The 21,873-nt window shown below is 39.2% G+C and overlaps 1 protein-coding gene across 13 annotated transcripts in view; it reads left to right on the top strand.

Moving 5' to 3' along the window:
• The window catches only part of XKR9 (XK related 9), a 207,568-nt gene that overhangs the window by 167,806 nt on the left and 17,889 nt on the right, over nt 1–21,873 (top strand). For 12 of the 13 annotated variants that reach the window (XM_079902500.1, XM_079902496.1, XM_079902501.1 and 9 more), the window contains 2 exons: nt 6,206–6,370; nt 11,911–11,973. The gene's annotated coding sequence lies outside the window, so the exon portion shown is untranslated. Of the gene's footprint in view, nt 1–6,205; nt 6,371–11,910; nt 11,974–21,873 lie in introns of those variants that run through there. The other variant, XM_079902495.1, reaches the window with a different exon arrangement.

The raw sequence follows: 21,873 nt of genomic DNA, 5'->3' as shown, positions 1-21,873 counted from the left end.
CAGGGTCATGGAATTTCGGTTGGTAAGCACACCTCTGGTTCCTTGAAGAAATGGGTGGAGTTGTATTAGTTGTCTCTAAGGGTAAGTACATTTTCAAAGATTTCTGGAACTCAGAGTAATCCAGCCTGGTGGAACTCTGCTTAAGAGCTCTAGCCAGTCACTGCCCACCACGACTCAAAATGGGGTCTGAGAATGCTTTCTTTACTGGTCCATGACAGAAATTGAGACCAAGTGTTTAGAAACATTTTTAACAATGTGACATGGCTCTGCCACCCAAGCTGGATGAACTCAAGTTTGGTGAACTCATCTCGGTGAATAGGGTTTAACTTGCTCACTCGTTGTCAGATTCACCTAATGAGTTGCATGTGGTATGAGCTGCATTCTAGACACAGGCAGTAGAACCAGGACAGATAGGAAATTAAAAATAAAATTAGTCCTTAGCCACAGTGTGAGAACCGCTGCATTACAGGAAAGTAATGCTTTTCAGCATTTTCCTTCCTTCAACTACATTAGCCTTTGATACAGGAAGGGATGGGGTCTGGGCATAGGAGAATAATGATAGGAGCAGGCATTAACTGAGCACTTACTAAACACTAGGCTCTGTGCTAAGCACTTTACTCATTGTGACTGATTTTAGTTGATACAATTACTATTTCCGTTCCAGGGAACTGTGGGGCAGGAGGCATAAGTACTAGCTCTGTGGTTAGGTTTCCCTCCTGATGGGTTAGCAGGGTGGGTCCTGCTTCAGCTTCAAGCCCGCCTAGTTCAGGAGGCTCTGCCCTCTTCACTGATTTGGACTCTGGTCACCTCTCCTCCCCTTGGCTGTCCCTGTCTTGGCCTCTGTCTCTGCTGGCTGATTGATCGGATCCCAGGGATATGGGAAAGTCCTGTGAGGCAAGAGGATGGAGATGCAAATAGGAAGAATCAAGGCAGGAAAAGAAGCTGAGGAAGAGCCCAGAGGTGTGAAAGAGAGCTTGGCTGGAGGCCTTTTTTAGGGGAAGAGTTGTAGCAATTGTTGTGGAAAGTGGAAATTTGGGGAATGAAATAGGTGTTTAAAGAACCAAGTGGGAGGTAATCACGTCTCCTGTTTCTCCACAACCTTAGGGCAAAATCCACAGAATTTTGTATGCTGTTGGAGTGGGGTGGGTATCTTCCTTTTGCAAACATGGTCCTGGGTGAGAGCAGGGTAGGCTGTCTGGCCATGTTTGGCTTACGTTTGAATGACCAGTGCCCTTCAATCTCACTCCCAGCTTGTGTAGCCTGGGACTTACTGTTTACACTGGGAGAGAAGAGCCTTATAGTTCTGTCTGGTATTTTGGAAGGGTTGGGGTTAGGGATGGGAAAGGGATGGAGTCTCCCTGCCTACTCTCTTCCCAGAGAGTAACCACGTGGGTGTGGATCAGCTCCTTCCCTCCCTCCCCCACCTATATGTCTGCAAATGTTTACCCTGCAGAAGTCATTTTTGCAGCGGGATCGTATTTGCTCGATGCAGATTTTCTAAGGTGGACCTGTGCTAAACTACTTTGCATTGTTTCCCATCACAGTAATTATTTTAATGACTTGTAAAGTGGTCTCCTTATTTAGGGATCTGAGGTTAGTGACCCTTAGGAAAAGCAGCTGACCTTGAGCAGACTTCCACAGGCTCAACCCTCAGGTTCATTTCCCATCAGTGAGTGTCATGGGGCTCCATGACACTCACCGTGTCATACAGCTCCAGGCAGAACAGTGCCTGGCACATAATAGGCACTCAGTAAATATTTGTTGTTTGTTGGAAAAAAAAATATTAGTCATTTACACTCACATACCAAATCGATGCTTTCAGGGAAACAGTTTCTCCTACATAAGCCCTTACACATTTGCCAGCCAGAGAGCAGTACTGTCTGTTCTTTACTCATCTTTCAGGTTAGTTGCTAGAGATGAGGTGGGCTATGTAGAATGTTTAGGGGACTTTCCTGAGAGATTCTTTGAGATGCATAATTTGCCGGCTGGAGAAGACATCAGCCTTTTGTAAGTCAGATTTTTCCAATTTAAAATGAAATATTTTGCTTCTGGGGACTCTTCTCAGGGGATTGTAAAGTGCACTTGTGTCACTGTGTAATTTCTTCAACAAGAGCTTATCTCGGGAGCATCGTAGTGGCTGGGAATTAAGAAACTTCTGTTTCAGTTCCAACCTCACCAGCGGCTTCCGTGTGACCTTAGGGAAATTAGTTAACCTCCTTGGATTTTATGTGCATCAAAATGAGGGTCAGACCATTACCTCATAGTCTGGGCTCAAGGAGCTGAAACCCAGCGCGATTCCCAGGTGAAGCCTGCTAAAAGCAAGCAGCCTTGTTCCCCCGTTTGGAAGTCCCTCCCCCAGTTCAGAAGTGCATGGTCACTCATCTGTCAGCCTGCAGTCCTTCGGGGGGCTTATTGTACACAAACAATACCTTAGAGGTGAGGGGTCAGTCACGATTTTTAAAGGATGTTATGTATTTAATCTTCTCATCTGACTTTCTCCATCCTGGGGAAGGTAGGATTTATTGTCATCTCAATTCTATAAATTCAGTTTATAGAACTTGAAAGACGAATTAGAAATTAAAAACTCAGTAGCATATAGGGCAATGTACATTCTTCCATAATCTGGCCCCATGGAATGACAGTTTCTATGGCAATATTTATATTTTCAGTATAAATTACCCGTTGGGGCTTCCCTGGTGGTGCAGTGGTTAAGAATCTGCCTGCCAATGCAAGGGACACGGGTTCAAGCCCTGGGCCGGGAAGATCCCACATGCCGTTGAGCAGCTAAGACCGTGCGCCACAAATACTGAGCCTGTGCTCTAGAGCCCGCGAGCCACAACTACTGAGCCCGCATGCCTAGAGCCCGTGCTTCACAACAAGAGAAGCCACTGCGATGAGAAGCCCGCCCATCGCAGCAAAGAGTAGCCCCCGCTTGCCGCAGCTAGAGAAAGCCCGCGTGCAGCAACGAAGACCCCAATGCAGCCAAAAATAATAAATAAATTAATTAATAAAAAAAAATATTACCCATTGGTAGTATACTGGATCTAGAATCAGAGTGGCTGGGTTTAAATCTTGCTGTGTCCCTCCATGAGGAACCTTAGGCAAGTTATTTAAGCATCTCTAAGTCTCGTTTTTCTCATTTGTAAAATGAGGATAATAAAAGTACTCATCTCATAATGTTCTGTGGATTAAATGAAAATTTACATATGTATATGAAGTACTTAGTATATTGCCTATTATATAATAAACTCCCATTTATTTATTTATTTATTTATTCATCTTTGGCTGCGTCGGGTCCTCATTGCTGAGCATGGGCTTTCTCTAGCTGCGGCGAGCAGGGGCTACTCTACGTTGTGGTGCACGGGCCTCTCACTGCGGTGGCCTCTTGTTGCGGAGCACAGGCTCTAGGCACTCGGGCTTCAGTAGTTGCGGCATGTGGGCTCAGTAGTTGTGGCTTGTGGGCTCTAGAGCACAGGCTCAGTAGTTGTGGCGCACAGGCTTAGTTGCTCTGCGGCACGTGGGATCTTCTTGACCTAGGGCTCGAACCCGTATCCCCTGCATAAGCAGGTGGATTCTTAACCACTGTGCCACCAGGGAAGTCCCTAAACTCCCAATTATTATGTTGTTTTATTACATTTTATTTTCTTATATACCACCAAGTTATACCAATACACCATCAGTTATTCTTCTTTTAAGTAAATTATTATATATATAACACCATTAGTCGTTTTACACATCAGAAAATCACAAAGAAGAAAAGATAAAAATGATTTGTATTCTTTCCATTCAGATAATCCCTCCTGATATTTTAAACAACAAAATAACACATTAAAAAGGTTAGAAACATCAGCTTTAGTAGATGTGTATCATTAGATTTGGTATCCTTAGGAGAGAAGTGTATAAAATAGAAAGTTGGAACCTTTTCCCTTTTTGCAGGGTAATTCCTATTACCATTTGATTATTTCCAGAAAAATATGCACATTCCCACATATATGCATCAAACCTTTCCCTTTTCACACATAAGCTATTACACAAAGTGCACTGTTCTGCCCTTGTTTTTCTCCACTTCTATATCTGGGAGCTTTTCCACCAGCAGATCTATTTAGTTCTCTTTCATGCCCTCCTCGTATTCCGTCCTATAGACGTATCATAGTTTAGTTATCCTGTTATCTATTGATGGACACTGGGTAGTTTTTAGTCGTAGTTAGTTAGTTTGTTTGCAGTTTAATTATGCTTCAGTGACTATCCCTGTTTGTATGTCTTGGAGAATTTTTGCAAAATGTATCAATAAGATAAATTTCTAGCAAAGGGCTTGCTGAATCAGACATTTTGGTTTTGACAGTTATTTGATAGATCCTTCTCTACCAATTTACAACAATTTAACACTTCTGCTAAAGGCAGTTTCCTATGCCCAGTTGCAGGTATTGGGTATCCTCCAACTACAAGCATTTTCAAGATTTAAAAATGGCATTGTGTGATTTATATTTCTGATAAGTGAAGAACATTATCTCTTTCTTGTTTAGATTTTATTACACGTGAGGCCAAACAGCTTGTCCTATATTTACTGGGTGTTTGTCTTTTTTCACTGTAAACTGTATTTTTTGCCCATTTTTCTGTTAGATTATTTATCTTTTTCTTATTTATTTATGTGACCTTAAATACATAAATATTAACATGTGGTTTCAAGAGATATATTAAATCAAATGAAATTTTAGTTGCATCTTGGAAGAAAAAAGTTTGCTTAGGAGACATAGTAGATAAATTTGTGTTTGCTGGCCCAGCATATATTTCCTCTTCTGAAAACAGCCCACAGATTTTCCTTTTGGGTAACAGCATGTTTTTACCCCACACATTTTGGGTTTCTCTAGATCAGGACATGTGTAGACTTGCCCACCAAAGCCATTCATCCTTCTGGCCACAGTACAGAGACAGAGACCCACGTCTGACCAATGGGAGCCTTTCCATGACTTTGCTGTATCCATTTGAAGAAAAGTGCCCTTTTTCTCTTTCCACTGCAGTTACTGAGAAGGGTAGATAGGATGCTGTAGAAAATACAGAACGGTGGAGACTTAAGTCAGGAAGTTGGAGAAGGCAAGCATATGATCAATAATTGTCTTCTTTACTACCACAGGCTTTATAGGTAAACTTGGCTTGACTTTGGAAGTTTGATAGGAAAGGATGAGCTAAAGATATGCAAAGGCAGGTGGGAAAAATGCTATGAGGATGATTGAAATTCAAAAAAAATCCTGAAAGAGGTCCCTCTGTATAGCACAGGGAACTCTGCTCAATACTCTAATAACCTATATGGGAAAGAATCTAAAAGAGACTGGATATATGTATATGTATAACTGACTCACCTTACTGTACACCTGAAACTAACACAACATTGTAAATCAACTATACCCCAATTAACAGCAACAAAAAAAATCCCAGCAGAGCTGTGAATGCCAGGCAACAGCTTATTCAAGAAGGGGAACTGGGCACTTGTTTTGAGTAACTGCACTATGACCTTTATATTGTGAAATGGCCAAGTCTTAACAAGAGACTGGTTTAATAACTATTAGTCAGGTTTTAGCCTGCAGTGTAAGGGACAAACTTCCTGGAAATGTGATTCAATGTGCCTGAGTCTTTTTATTTTATTTTTTGATGAAGTCACGCACATTGATAGCTACAGAAGCATTTAAAATGAAGGATGACTCTTGTTTTCGTTTCTCTCATTCTTTCTCTCCCTCCCTTTCTGTATTAATTGGGAATCTGGGATTTGTACTTCACCATATGTCAGAGGGTGAGGTACTACCGCATTACACATATTTTAATAGCTAGAGTTCAAGATTAAAAACATGTAAAGCCAGCACGTAAGAGTACAATTTCATAACGCTGCTTGCTTTGGGCGTTGAGTACCAGCTTATGATCATACTCCTTTTGACAAGCCCAAAGTTTAACTTTCAATAAGGAGAGTTAAGTGGTGAAAATGTATAAGATAAACTCATACACTTAAGTTAACAGGAATTAGTGAAGTGAAAAAGCATAAAATCAGCTCAGAGTCAGGAAAGCTAGTAATTTATATCCATTAAAAAAAATTTTTTTTTTACAGTGTGATAGTAGCTGGGGTGACAGATCAGCAAAATTCAAACCATGTAATAAAACCAGCCACACTGATTAAAAAGTTTACTAAATGTAGATCAAAATGATTTTCTCTCTTCAGGATAAACTCATTAGAAAAGTCAGACCAGAACCACATGGGCTGAAGTCTGACCGTGGACTGAATTAAAAGGGAAGAGCTGCGTTGCCTTTTCTCCCTTTAGGATCTTTGGGATTTGACTGTGAGATGCAGCTGGGAACCAAGAAGGCTGCCTACCCACTGACTTTCGTAAGTTCATTTATTTTGATGACAGCCATTCTTCCAAATTCCCCTTTCTCCTTTTCCATATTTTTTTACTGCTATGTATAAAAATGACTATATTATTTGGCATTATTAGGAGGGAAGTATTTTACATATGTGAATTTTCTAGGCTACTGTGGGACCCAAGCTTTTACATTTCAATTATTTTTAAGAGAACATTTTCTAAGGGGTATTTTTACTTCCTTGGTATCATTATTGGGACTGATTATTGTTCTTTGTGTCAATATAATTCTGTGTCCACGTAATAGCCCTCATGTCAGGCTGTCAGCTTTTGCTTATTTGTCATCCATTGTCACTGCATCCAAGAACCACCATTACCTTTTCTAGTTTAGATCCTCAAATGTGAAGTGGTGAATCTCATACATGTGAGTCAGATAGGGAACATATTTTTGCAGCAGATTTTGGGCCACAGTGTGTCAGTATACTGTGGAGAGGATTCCTACACTGAGCACATTGTTGAATTTGATCACCCAAAAGGGCTTCGGTGACTGGTGCTTCAAGAGTTGGAAAATAGAATTCTTTCCCCTTTTCTAAACTAGTTTTCCCTCCTCTTTGTTGCCTGGCTACTTCTTATTCATTCTTTTTATCTTAGCCACCTCCCGTGGGGGACCCTCTGTGACTGCTGTGCCGAGTCTCCTTGTATACTCATAACACTTGGACTTCCTGCATCGATACTAACTGTATTACATTTTACTGTAATTTCTTATGTAATGTCTGGGTGTCCTGGCAGAGGCCTTGCAGGCTGGTATTGTGCCCATTAAGGTTTCCCCACCATAAGCATAGGGTACTCTGCACATAGTAGGTGCTTTACAAATACTTGTTTAATGAATGATTGAACACATGGTGCTTAAGTTGAAGTGTGGCCTTACCAGGCTACACAGCTAGGGTGAAGGCCATCCAGGGCCTGAGGAACAATCACACTGGCAACAAAATGATGATCCCTTTATCTTCAGAAAAAAGAGCAGCTTATGCTGCAAACTTTGGTATGTAAGAAATATCACTTTAAATTTCATATGGACGAAATTACTTCTAGTTTCTAAGTTTCTTTCTGACCCTGCTACTAGTAGGACATTAAAATTCCATCACTCTGGGCTTCCCTGGTGGCGCAGTGGTTGAGAGTCTGCCTGCTGATGCAGGGGACACAGGTTCGTGCCCCGGTGTGGAAAGATCCCACATGCCGCGGAGTGGCTGGGCCGGTGAGCCATGGCCGCTGAGCTTGCGCGTCCGGAGCCTGTGCTCCGCAACGGGAGAGGCCACAACAGTGAGAGGCCCGCGTACTGCAAAAAAAAAAAAAAAAAAAAAATTCCATCACTCCCTTCCTTCTCATGGAGGTACCAAGAATCTGGAAGGCTTATATGGTTGGTGCCTGGAGAAATAGGAGGACCTCTTGTCTTCAGTCCTTCATTGTTGCCACTGCTATTGTAACTGTTCAGACCCATTCACTGTTTCAAAGGTAGGCATCTTGGCTGTCAGCAGGTCAAGGGGGACCCAGGGATATTTCTCTGCCCTCATAGGCATCACCTCTGAAATCTTGCCACCATCCTGTAGGATCTGATCATCTCTGCTCTCTTCCCTGTCCTGTGCAATCTCTCTCTTAATTCTGTTGAAACCATTTGCTTTCTCCCTTCTTTTCTAGCTCAATCATCTCAAATAGTTCTTGTAAACAAAGACTCTGTAAAACAAAAGCCAGGAGAGATGGTGTGTTCTAAGCAGTTTCTGCTCTGTCCTGCAATACAGAATCTTCAAAGGAGAAGGTGCCCAAAGGCTATTTGCTTAAAATGAAGAAAGAGGAAAAAGGGAAAGGACAAAATATAAATTAATAACCAAAAGATTATCCTGTACTTTTAAGGACTAAATTGTATCCCACCAAAATGCATATGTTGAAGTCTTAACCCCCCCATGTAGCTGTCTTTGGAGATAGGGCCTTTAGGAGGTATAAAGTCATAAAGGTGGGGTGGGATCCTAATCCAATAGGATTAGCATCTTTAGAAGAAGAGGAAGAGAGACAGTGCTTGCTCTCTCCCCCCCATGCAAGGATACAGCAAGAAGGCAGCTGTCTGTAAACCAGGAAGAAGGTTCTTATCAAGAACAGAATCTGCTGACACCTTGATCTTGGATTTCCAGCCTCCAGAACCATGAAAAGTTAATTTCTGTTGTTTAAACCACCCAGTCTGAGGTGTTTTGTTATGGTGGCTCAAGCTGGTGAAGACACAGACTTCACATTGACTGCATGTTCCCGCCACACAGAGTCACTGGGATGCCCAGCAGAACCATTCTCTCCATTAGACACATGGGAGACAGTGTGGGACTTACCATGGACTTAAGAGCCTATGATCAACTCAGCCTAGAGGGGTGGGATAGGGAGGATGGGAGGGAGGCTCAAGAGCGAGGGGATATGGGGACATATGTATACATATAGCTGATTCACTTTGTTGTACAACAGAAACTAAGACAACATTGTAAGGCATTTATACGCCAATAAAGATATTAAAAACAAGAGCCTATGAAACAGTTGAGAACTGAAAAAATACATTAATTTTTTTAAAATAAGAAAACTGCAAAACTGAAACTAATAACAAATTTAATGAAAGTTCTATAAAATGTAATGTCATACCCTTCATTAATGGCTAAATTTAGAATCCATAACAAATTTACTACATGTGAAAATAATTTGTGTTAGATTTTTCTCACTTCTCAAGATTTTCCAAGTATTCATGATTTCTGAGAAAGTATAACAAATAATAAATTACATGTTTTATTTATAGATAATGTTTCAAAAACAAAATTATGAAAAGCCTTTTGATTTTTCAAAGCAAAATGATATTTAATATGGGGTTGTGAGAACATTTTCATACATTTGATATGGTGTGAGATGAAATCCCTGAATTTCTAAAATTTGCCTGTGCCTTCAGCTCCCTCACTTCCCTGGCAGTGCCTTGGGTCTTCTCTGTTTGAGAGTGTAATGTAATTCTGACATTAACTGCCTGGAGTTAGTGCAGACTTCACAGGGAAAGGGTGTTCTCCATCAAGATTGCCCTTACTTCAGACACCAGCCATAAGCTTGAGGGCTTTCCAGACCACCTGTACTTCTCACCAACTGACTATGAATATGGGGGTGTCCACTATCCATCTTAGGTTTGATGATTTGCTAGAATGACTCATAGAATTCAGGCAAGTGCTATAGTTATGATACAATATTATCACCAAGGATACAAATCAAGACCAGCCAAATGAAGAGATGCATATCGTGAGGTCTGGAATGGTCCCAAGCATAAAGCTTCTGTGTCTTTAGTATGCACCACTCTCCTAGAAAACCAATGTGTATCATCCATCAGGAAACTCACCTGAGCTTCAGATGTCCAGAGTTTCCACTGGAGTTTCATTGTGTTGACAAGACTGGTCTTTCTGGCATGGTGAGCCCCCCAAAATTCAGTTATGGTCCAAAGGGCTCACCATGGATAACAAAGACATTCCTATCACTTGGGAAATTCCAAGGATTTAGAAGTTACCTCCCAGGAACTCAGGAGCCAAAGGCCAGCCAAATTCTTTATTAGACATCAGAGAGCTATGGATGTCACATTCACAGAAATGAGGGAGGGCTCTCCCCACTTGTGTCACAATTATTTTCTTAGATTTCCCAAAGAATAAGCTAACTTTTAAAGTTTTATTAAAATCTTCTCTCTTGAGGAATTTGAGCTAATTTCTTTCAAGTCTGGGTGAAGGAACTTTTCTACACCCAATAACAGCTCTCTTTCCTTCTTAGAGACAGCTGTTTCCTTTCTTTTAGGTACCAAGTTTCTAAATTTCTGTCCCCATTTCTATGGGGAGGTTCAACAGACTTGAAAACTGGATGCTTGGTGAGCCTCCTCTAGTTTGCTAGAGCTTCTGAGATGATTGTGGAGAGAGCATCCTACCCTCCTCTGACATAACAAAGATGAGACATATTTCCAAGGGCATCTTTTTGTTTTAATAAAGGCATAGCATTTGCATTATCAAACCACGAATTGCCTCCATCTGTAGACCAATTGGGTAAAATGCACAGGGGCACAAAATAGGATTAAAGACATTGTTTAGAAAATATTTGTCTCTAATTTGACTGAAAACCTTTTTTCTTTTCTTTTTTTTGGTGATATGGATAATGGAAATGATTGAAAAGTCTTAATTAATGATTCCAATTTTGTTTTAAAACCATCCCATGTGCTCTGCCATATAGGATACTGTGATGGTTAATTCTTTGTGTCAACTTGGCTAGGTTATGGTGTCCAGTTGTTTGGTCAAATACTAGATATTGCTGTGAAGGTATTTTCTAGATATGATTAACATTTAAAATCAGTTGACTTTAAGTAAAGGAGATTACCCTCAATAATGTGAGTGGGTCTCATCTAATCGGCTGAAGGCCTGAAAAGCAAAAATGGAGGTTTCCCAAAGAAGGATTCTGCCTTCTGCCTCAAGACTGTAACACAGAAGGCCTGTCTGAAGCTTCCAGCATGTCAGCTTGCCCCGAAAATTTAGATTCTGGATTTGCCAGCTTCCACAATCACATGGACCAATTCCTTAAAATTTCTCTATCTCTATTTCTATCTCTAACATCTATGTCTGTCTATCTATTATCTATCTATCATCTATCTATGTATCTGCCCATCTATCATCTCTCTATCTATCCTATTGTTTCTGTATCTCTGGAGAATCCTGACTGATACAGATACCAATTTTTTTTTTGATATTAACATCTAGCATTAAATTCTCATAGAAAGGTTAAAAAGAAAACAAGAACCAAATAAACAGACCTTGCAAAACTGTCAATGGCATGTTCCAATGGTGCTATTTCTTTTCCTTCAACCTCCTTCTGCAAATGTCTTTCGATGAGAGAATGTAGGCATCTACCTTTGAGATGGGTAGTCTATTTTCAAGATATCACTGAATTTACTATCACATACTTGGCTAGAGATTAATTGTAAACATGGATGGACCTAGAGACTGTCATACAGAGTGAAGTAAGTCAGAAAGAGAAAAACAAATATTGTATATTAACGCATATATGTGGAATCTAGAAAAATGGTACAGATGAACCTGTTTGCAGGGCAGAAATAGAGACACAGATGTAGAGAACGGACATGCAGACATGGTGGGGGAAGGAGGGGGCGGGATGAATTGGAAGATTAGGATTGATGTATATACACCAATATGTATAAAATAGATAACTAATGAGAACCTGCTGTATAGCACAGAGAACTCTACTCAGTACTCTGTGGTGACCTAAATGGGAAGGAAATCCAAAACTGAGGGGATATATGTATACATATAGCTGATTCACTTCACTGTACAGTAGAAAGTAAAACAACATTGTAAAACAACTATACCCCAATTTAAAAAACAAACAAACACACTATTCCTGGGGAAAAAAAGTGCAAACTTACTTTCAAGTTCAACTATAATAGAAGCTATGTTGACCAGTCTCCACTTAACTGACTCTCTGGATTAATGGAAGCTTGATATTACCTTTACAGGAAATAATACTCACTGATGCTTCTGATACACTGAAAGCTAACTGTAGGTAGCATGCTACTCCCTGGTACTCCTGGGTATGTCTACTCCCCTTGGGTAAGTTGCATGTTTTTCTGGAGTCAGCTGAGTTTACCTGAAATTTCTACATGCCAGTCATATTGGTATTGTCATTATGTTATTTAATTGAATATTGTAACAGCCAACTAAATGGGAGTGCTAAAACCAAGTTGAATGCTTTAAAAAGGCTTGATAAAGGTGTTTGCTAAAAGAAATTGCTGTTGAATTAGGCATAAGAAAACTATAAAAGACTAAAAATAAATAATAAAATTCTAAAGGGATTCTGCCTTCAGATTGCTTTGAAAATGCCCTTAATTTTCTAACTTAAAGAAATTGAAAATCATAGATAAGGTATTAATGCATTGTAGATGTGGTTATGTACATACTTTTAGTGCACACATAACACATGCTCAGTAAACATGTATTTACATTGTTTTTATCACTTAAAACTTCCACTTTTCACTAGTATCTTTAACAGTCAGCATAATAAGTATGTGCCAAACAAATGAATAAATGAATTGCATGTTCTTAAAGAACCATCTATTCTCTCTCTCTCCCAACAATGCAAGCTTGGAGTTTTGTAACTGATAGAAATTAGATAATATCAAAGAGAAACAGACTCATAGGTTCAGAGAACAAACTCTCGGTTGCCAGAGGGGAGCAGAGTGGGGAGACAAATGAAATAGGTGAAGGGGATTAAGAGGTACAAACTTCAGCTATAAAATAAAGTCACAGGGTTGTAATATAGGGAATATAGTCAATGATATTGTAACAGATTTATAATGGTGACAGATGGTAACTGGACTTGTGGTGATTATTTCATAATGTATAATAATATTGAATCACTATGCCATATACCTGAAACTAATATAATATTGTATGTCAAGTATAACTCAATAAAAAAGAAATTAGATAATATCTATAAGCTTTAGAGAATTAATAGATTATGATTGTTGGACCCATTTTGTTGCCTGCTTGGTGACTCTCTCCCATTGAGGATTGTTAAAAACCTAAAATCAGTAGTGTTGAAAATGGCAAATAATTGATTGATACATAATTTTGAACATTAGCTAACAGCCAGAATTTAACAGATATGGAAACTAGCACTCTGTTGATAGCAGTAGCAGAGTGCAGGAAGAGAGCACAGAACTCCCCAAATTATTTATATAAATTGTATGATAAATTTATGCATATATAAATCATTTAGAATTAGTGTTTTTAAAAATCAACTTATTGGGACTTCCCTGGTGGCACAGTGGTTAAGAATCCACCTGCCAATGCAGGGGACACAGGTTCGAGCCCTGGGCCAGGAAGATCCCACATGCCGCAGAACAACTGAGCCCATGCACCACAACTACTGAGCCTGCACTCTAGAGCCCGCGAGCTACAACTACTGAGCCCATGTGCCGCAACTACTGAAGCCTGGGTGCCTAGAGCCTGTGCTCCACAACAAGAGAAGCCACTGCAATGAGAAGCCCACGCACCGCAATGAAGAGTAGCCCCTGCTCGCCGCAACTAGAGAAAGCTCGTGGGCAACAGCAAAGACCCAACACAGCCAAAAATAAATAAATAAATAAAGTAAAATATAATAAAAATCAACTTACTGAGACAATTTGTATCATTTGCCCTTTTTAAAAGATAAATTAACTTAATGAATGTGTTTAACATAGCAGCTTGTTATGCAACGAGTATCTTTAATGCTTTTAAGATTTTTTTTAATACAATAAAATGTTTACAAAACTTTCCCAGTATAAAAATGCTATTTTATGGTTCTTAAGTCTTAAAAGTGATGTGGCTCCTTTTTCCAAGTGTCTAGTTAAGACTTTCCTTGCTGAGCTGATGATAATAGCTGGCTGTGACTCTCTGAACCATAGCAGGCCATCAGGTGGGAGAGTGAATGAGTGGGAAAGAACGCAGGCTCTGGAGTTAGATGTCCTGGATTTAGGTCATCCTTGCCTCTCATTCCTGTGTGTTTCTGGACCAGTCATGTAACCTCTCTGCCTGTATGTCCTCCAGTGAAAAACAGAGAAGATAATAATAATATTACCTGCTTAATTTCCCTCCTGGACTATTTGGATAATCAAGTGATATAATATTAGTGAAAATACTTTATAAACTATAAATTGGTATATTAATGCTAGTTACTTTAATTTTGATAATTCCCATTTACATGTATTTTATAGCAGAAACCTTATTATCTCTGATATAAAATCTCACATCCTGGGACTTCTCCCGTGACATGAAAACACAGGGTGATCAACTTTTCAAAGACGTCTGAAGCTTGAGGCAGCATCTGGAAATTTTAAAAATGGAACTGGAATTCATTTATTTTAATACAATCCTACAAAAAGGAAAGAATTTATATCTTTTTGAAATTTAACTTGCCTGCATTCCATAAAAGCAGAGTTATATTTATCATTCTTAACTAATTTGGGCTTTCAAAATTTCTGAAATGTTATTCTGCCATTTAATATTTCCTAAATGTTGTCCACTTTGGTTCAGTTCCATGGAGCCGTGTTCCACTTTAACCCAAATTGCAAGTTTGCTTTCCAACTGTTTAACAGAAAGTGATAATAGCCAAGAGAAAAATTCTGAGAGAGCGATAAATCCTGAAGTTTCGGGAGAGAGGGAGAGAGAGAGAGAAAGAGAGGGCAATGTGGTGGTGGGGAATGAGACAGAGAAAGGGAAGGAAAGAGGGAGGGAGGGAGAGAGCAAGCTTGTCTATTTTATGCATTTGCAAAGCGCTATCTGGGAACTCTCAGAAACTTGGGGCCATCCTATAGTTTGCTTTCAAAATGGATGTGGAGACAGACCCCCCTTCCCTGGAATAATCAAGTGAAGTAAAATTACCTTGTAATACATTAAAAACGCCATTGGTGAAAGGTGTGTTTATTTAATTTCATAATACAGCAATAGGTATTTCAATTTCTTAGAAGTCCGTTATTGATTTTAGCCAAATTGTATTTAGGGTAGGGAATAAGAAATTCTGATTTGATAAATCTTTAAGTTTTCCTAAGATTTTTTTTCCCTGATGGTGACCCATTTTAGAATTTTGGGAAAATAAGGAATAGTACAGACTACCTAGAAGAGCAGTCGAGCTGCCTAAGAGCAATTCTGTTGAGTCTCACCACAGGGAACTATTCCAGGTAAGTGGGTGGGACACACCCAGAAGCGCCTAGGGCCCTGGGCAGAGCGCTGAGGGGAGTGTTGCTTACTTAACCTGTCCTTGCCACCCACAGTCTTGCCTGCAAGTAATAGTTTGCACCCGTCGGATCTAGGCATTTTGATGAAATGACATCTAGAGGGGTTTTACATTTTGATTTTATTAAGACTACAAAGGATAAAAAGAAAATAAATTTATTCTATGAAATGGGAAATTATAAGCTATTTAAAGATAATATACAGCAACGTATTGCAAATTGTGTTCTGAAAAAACTCATTTAGGGGGATGCTTATTGAAACCAGCATTCAAATAAAGTAAGAAAACTGGGTTAAAGTTAAGCATTCCTCTTCAGTCAGGACTCTCAGGCCTTTACTATGTTAAGCCGACCACAGAATACTTTTTTTTTCAAAATGTTTTTATTGAACTATAGTTGATTTACAATGTTGTGTTAGCTTCTGGTGTACAGCAAAGTGATTCAGATATATATATATATACACACACACACACACACACACACACACATATATGTATATTCTTTTTCATATTCTTTTCCATTATGACTTATTACAAGATATTGAATATAGTTCCCTGTGCTATACAGTTTGTCCTCGTTGGTTATCTATTTTATATATAGTAGTTTGTATCTGCTAATCCCAAACTCTTAATTTATACCTCCCCATTCCTCTTTCCCCTTTGGTAACCATAAGTTTGTTTTCTATGTCTGTGAGTCTGTTTCTGTTTTATAAGTAAGTTCATTTAGGGCTTCCCTGGTGGCGCAGTGGTTGAAAGTCCGCCTGCCGATGCAGGGGACACGGGTTCGTGCCCCGGTCCGGGAAGATCCCACATGCTGCAGAGTGGCTGGGCCCGTGAGCCATGGCCGCTGAGCCTGCGCATCCAGAGCCTGTGCTCTGCAATGGGAGAAGCCGCAATAGTGGGAGGCCCGCGTACCGCAAAAAAAAAAAAAAAAAAAAAGTTCATTTGTATCATATTTTAGATTCCACTTTTAAGTGATATCATATGACATTTGTCTTTCTCTGTCCTACTTCACTTAGTATGATAATCTCTAGTATGATAATCTCATCCATGTTGCTGCAAATTGCATTATTTCATTCTTTTTTATGGCTGAGTAATATTCCATTGTGTGTGTATGTGTGTATGTGTATATATATATATATATATATATATATACACATATATATATACATACACACACATACATATATATATACATATATGCACACACCACATCTTCTTTATCCATTTATCTGTCAATGGACATTTAGGTTGCTTCCATGTCTTGGCTATTATAAATAGTGCTGCTGTGAACATTGGAGTGCTATGTCTTTTGAAATTAGAGTTTTCCCCATATATATTTTTTCTTTTGTGGAGTACCTCTTAGAATTATATGCACCTCCTAGAACCACATCTGTTGAGCACTAGTTTGGGAGCCACTGCTATACAGTTAATTTACCCAACTATTAACAACTGCCAATGATATACTATGGGGTTTTGATACTAACTTTGAATTTTTCCCCATGATGATCGGTAGAATGCTCAGCCTGGTGTAGAGGGGACACCTCGGTCCTATTAGATTTGGTAGTCTCTTTGTGTGTTGACATCTACATGTGCCCCCCAGCTCTCATTTCATTGCCTGCCCTGCATTTGCTGTGTCCTTTATCAGAACCTTTAACATTCATTGCAGAAAATTCTTGGTACTTCAGCATGTAACTGCTTCAAATGCAGATTTTTGTTAAGTACAGAGTTTCAATGACTGTATCCCTAGTTACTTAGGAATGATCCCTATTAGCATTTAATTCTGCAGCTGTATGCTTGCCCTCCCTCTCTCTCTCTCTCTCTCTCTCTCTCTCTCTTTCTCTCTCTCTCTCTCTCTCCCTCTCTCTCTCTCTCTCTCTGTTTCACATACTTTGAGCTATACCTTGAGTGGGTAAAGCATTATATATGTATTTTTTAACTTCACCCCAAAAGCCATAACTGAGCAAAGCTCTTTTTAAAAAAAAATTTTTATTGGAGTATAGTTGCTTTACAATGTTATGTTAGTTTCTACTGTACAACAAAGTGGATCAGCTATATGTATACACATATCCCCTCTTTTTTGGATTTCCTTCCCATTTAGGTCACCACAGAGCACTGAGTAGAATTCCCTGCGCTCTACAGTAGGTTCTCATTAGTTATCTATTTTATACATCGTATCAGTAGTGTATATATGTCAATCCCCATCTCCCAAGTCATCCCCCTGACGCTTGGTATCCATACGTTTGTTCTCTACATCTGTGTCTCTATTTCTATTTTGCAAATAAGATCATCTTTGCCATTTTTTAGATTCCACATATATGCCTTAATATACGATATTTGTTTTTTTCTTTCTGATTTACTCCACTCTGTGTGACAGTCTGTATGTCCATCCATGTCTCTACAAATGACCCAATTTTGTTCCTTTTGAACAAAGCTCTTAAATCCAAAAATCAAAATATTTTTGCCAACTTTATAGAAACTGTGGTGTCTGTCCTCTAGTAGACCCTTAGGAGATAAATAGCCTAGTCTTCTGGAGTTCCCATGTTCCTTTGAGCAGCCTAGCGACCATTCACCTTTTTATCAGCAACCCCACTACCTCTGCACAATTGCTTCCATCATTGTGTTGGTCTTGGTAGAATGATGTTCCAGTGATTAAGCCGTTGTCTCTCAGCTCTCATCCACTACACTCTGCTTGGCTTTGTAATATTGGGGCTGGGCTTATGCAAATTAATGTTTCTCCTTTGTCAGCTGACTTCCTGTTTCTAGAGCGCTACTAGAGGGAGACTGGAAGGTGGGAGGAAGGAGAAGGGACTTGTTCCTTCCTGTTTACTAGCTGTTCCTGTCTTCCATGCCTTGGTAATGGTGTTTCACCCCTTTAGCAGTAGTTGGTTCCAGTGTCCAGCTTCTAGCAGCACTTCAAGAACCAGGCTTAAGGGTACCAGCCACAGCCTGGCAGAGCACGCCCTCTTCAGAGGTCTGAGTACAGATTTGCAGACTGTTCCTTTGAGTTTTTAACAGGCCAGCAGCAGCTGGACTCTGTTTTCTTTCTTAGAAGTTGGATTTCAGCAAGGCAAGGTTTCTCCTACTTCTGGATTCTGATAACTTACCTTCTTCCTTTTGTTCTGGCAGCCCTGGCATAGTAAATGCTTCCTGCAGTTATCACCTCTGTATTTCTATAGCATTCTTATTTGATTTTTCAGTCCTCAAATTGCCTCTATTAAAATCTCTCTGTGAAAATTACTAGCGTAGCTTTCATTTTCCTGAGTGACTCTGACTGAGATAGAGAGAGAAAGCGTGAGCCAGTGCCTGCTGCCCAGTAGAAGTCAAAGCCCTAGCGCCCAGGCTGTCCTTCCCGCTCGCCCCCAGCCAGTGTCTGTCCGTGGGCTAAGCAGAGCCAATCAAACACTTTAACTGCGACTTTGTATCTTGAGAGGGCTAAGAATAAATAATAGCTGGAATATGTTCATCATAGCAGCGGAAAATTGGCTTCATTCTTTTTGTTATGAGGCTGTAGTCAAGATTCTTATTTCCTAGCCTTCGGGAGCTCCCTTGAGGACTCCTGTGGTCAACCTGGTTCTTTGGGCTTCATTCAAGTCTGTGATTCCTCTGATGTTCTTCCTAAAATATCCCACAGTCACCAGTTATATTTAGTTGCCTGCAGCCAAGGAATCCAAACCCTAAATATATTAAAATATATTTAAAATTCATTTGCTTTACTGCCATTATTACTATACTAATGATGAGAAACTCCAAGTTTCATAGGATTTATCCAAGATAGGATTTTTCTTAAGAGGGAGAATTCTAACACTGAAGTGTACTCAAAAGGAAGAACCATAGAGTTGTAAGTTTCCAAGTGATTTTAAACAGCATTTTTTTTCCACCCTTCTCCTTCGCTGCTCCAGTGCAGGATGTACTCGACAGTAGCGTTTCCAGTCATCTTCCAGCCTGTGCTTGAAAAGTTCTACTGTTGAGGAGATCACTGCCTCCTAAGCAGTCCAATCTATATCTGAACAACTCTGATGCCTGGAAAATTTGTCTTTTAATTAATCTAAATTTATTTTTCTATAGCTCTTAATTCTTGGTACCATTTCTACTCTCAAGAGCAATAAAGGATATACCTGATCCCCTTTGACAAGACATCTCCGACTACTTGAGTATACTTCACTATGGTACCCTTCCCTGCTCCTTACCCGCCACACATAGATGGTGGGTACATAAGCCTTTTCATTTATGGATTACACAATTCACTTTCCTTCTTTATGATTTTTCATTGAATTATATTTTAATAACCTTAGGCATATAATTATCTTTAACTCTTTTTAGTTATTATTTTTAGCTAATCTAAGACCATCTCCAGAAAACACTATACCACTTCACATATAGTACAGTTACCTCACAATGGAGTATTCTCAATTCTTCCCTCACATCCTTTATGACATTGCTGCCATTCCTGTCACTTATTCTTATATTATAATCACCCAGTACATTGTTACTATTATTACTTTAAATAGTTATATTTTAGACTCATTAAAAATAAGAAAATTAAAGACTTTATTTTACTTTCATTTATCTTTCCCCAATACCCTTCTTTTCTTTACATAGATCCAAGTTTCTGACCGATGTCATTTTTTTCTCCCTGAAGAAATTCTTTGAACATTTCTTGCAGGGCAGGTCTGCTGCTGCTGAAATCCTTCATATTTTGCTTGTCTGGGGAAGTCTTTATTTCTCCTTCATTCTTGATGGATAATTTTGCTGGATATAGACTTCTAGGTGGGTGGCGTTTTTTCTTTTAACACTTTAAATGTTTCACTCCACTCTTACATTGCTTGCATGGTTTTGGGTATAATTCTTATCCTTGTTCCTCTATAAGTAAGGGTTTTTTTTTTTCTAACTTCTGGCTTCTTTCAAGATTTTCTCTTTGCCTTTGGTTGTCTACAGTTGGAATACCTAGGGTTGGATTTTTTGGCATTTCACCTGCTTGTTGTTATCTGAGTTTTCTCTATCTGTTGTTCGGTGTCGGTCAATAATTTTGGAAAATTCTCAGCCATTATTATTTCACATGTTCTTCTGTTATGTTTTCTTTTCTCTTTCTGGTACTCCAATGACAAGTATGTTATATCTTTTGAAATTATCTCACGGTTCTTAGAGGTTTTGTTCTGTTTTTTTGTTTGTTTCTGTTTTTAATTCTGTTTTTCTGTTTGCTTTTCAGTTTGGGAAATTTCCAGTGACCTATCTTTTTCTTTGCTTTATTTTTTAAATTGAGGTGAAATTCACAAACATAAAATTAACCATTTTAAAGTGTACAACTCAGTGGCATTTAGTACATTTACAGCATTGTGCAACTACCATCTATATCGAGTCCCCAAACATTTTCATCACGTCAAGAGGAAACTCCTTACCTACTAAGCAGTCACTCCCCACTTCCCCCTCCTGTCAGCCCTGGGCAACCACCAATTTACTTTCTATCTCTTTGGATTTATCTTTTCTGGATATTTCATAAAAGTGGAATCATATAATTTGTGACCTTTATGTCTGGCTTCTTTCCCTTAGCATCTTTTTGATTTTCATTCAAGTTATAGCATGTATCAGTACTTCACTCTTTTTTATGGCTGGGTAATATTCCACCGCAGGTATGTACCACATTTTGTTTACCCCTTTATCTGTTGATAGACATTTGAGTTGTTTGCACCTCTGGGCTATTGGGAATAGTGCTTCTGGTGACCTATTTTCAAGATCTCCTCAAAGGAGTGTACTTATTCTTTCCTCAACTGTGTCTGCTTTACTGATGAGCCCATCAAAGACATTCTTCATTTATGGTGTTCGTGATTTATAACATGTGATTTTATAAAAGGAACTAAGGTAAATAGGCTTGTAGTGTGAGCTTTTCTCTTAATCTAGTGAGGAGTTGGGCTATAATTAATGTTTGTTGTGGCTATAGGTAGCAGAGGCTTCAAATCCTTCTAGTGACCTTGTTTTTATCTCCTCTCTTGACTTAGGGCTTCCCTAAGTCATCTTTCTCAGAGAAAGTCTGTGTCTTGGATCTCCTTCAACTGTAATCCACTGTTATTACATGGGAACCCTGCTGGTGTAAGGTGTGGGGAAGGGGAAGCATTCCCTAATCTTATGATTGAATCTGTCTTTTTTTTTCTTTATTCTTTTCTTTGTTGTAGTTGACATACAGCACTGTAAAAGTTTAAGTTATATGGCATAATGATTTGATTTACATACATCATGAAGTGATTATCGCAATAAGTTTAGTAAACATCCATCATCTCATAGATACAAAATTAAAGACACAGAAAAAATTCAAATTAAAATTCTTTTCTTGTGCTGAGAACTCTTAGGTTTTATTCTCTTAACAACCTTCATATATAACATACAGCAGTGTTATATTGTGTTGTACATTACATTCCTAGTGTTTATTTTATCTTATAACTGAAAGTTCGTACTTTTTGACTGCCTTCATGCAATTCCCCCTCCCCCCGATCCCCCCTCCTCTGGTAACCACAAATCTGATCCCTGTTTTTGAAGTGTGATTGACCTACAACACTATGTTAGTTCCTGTTGCATAACATAGTGTAAATCTCAGTCTTTCGGTGGGCCTGTGACCTTCAATGTGTTTCTTAGCTTCCCCCATTCCTTAGTCGAGAAGAGAAGGGCAGAGGGGCCTGCAGTGGGAGAAAAGCCCTTTTCCTCGGTGGACTAAAGCTCT

This window comes from Stenella coeruleoalba, assembly GCF_951394435.1.
Source record: "Stenella coeruleoalba genome assembly, chromosome: 17".
Classification (NCBI taxonomy): Eukaryota; Metazoa; Chordata; class Mammalia; order Artiodactyla; family Delphinidae; genus Stenella; species Stenella coeruleoalba.
The sequence above is the reverse complement of the archived record's forward strand: the minus strand, read 5'-3'. Positions and strand labels throughout refer to the sequence as shown.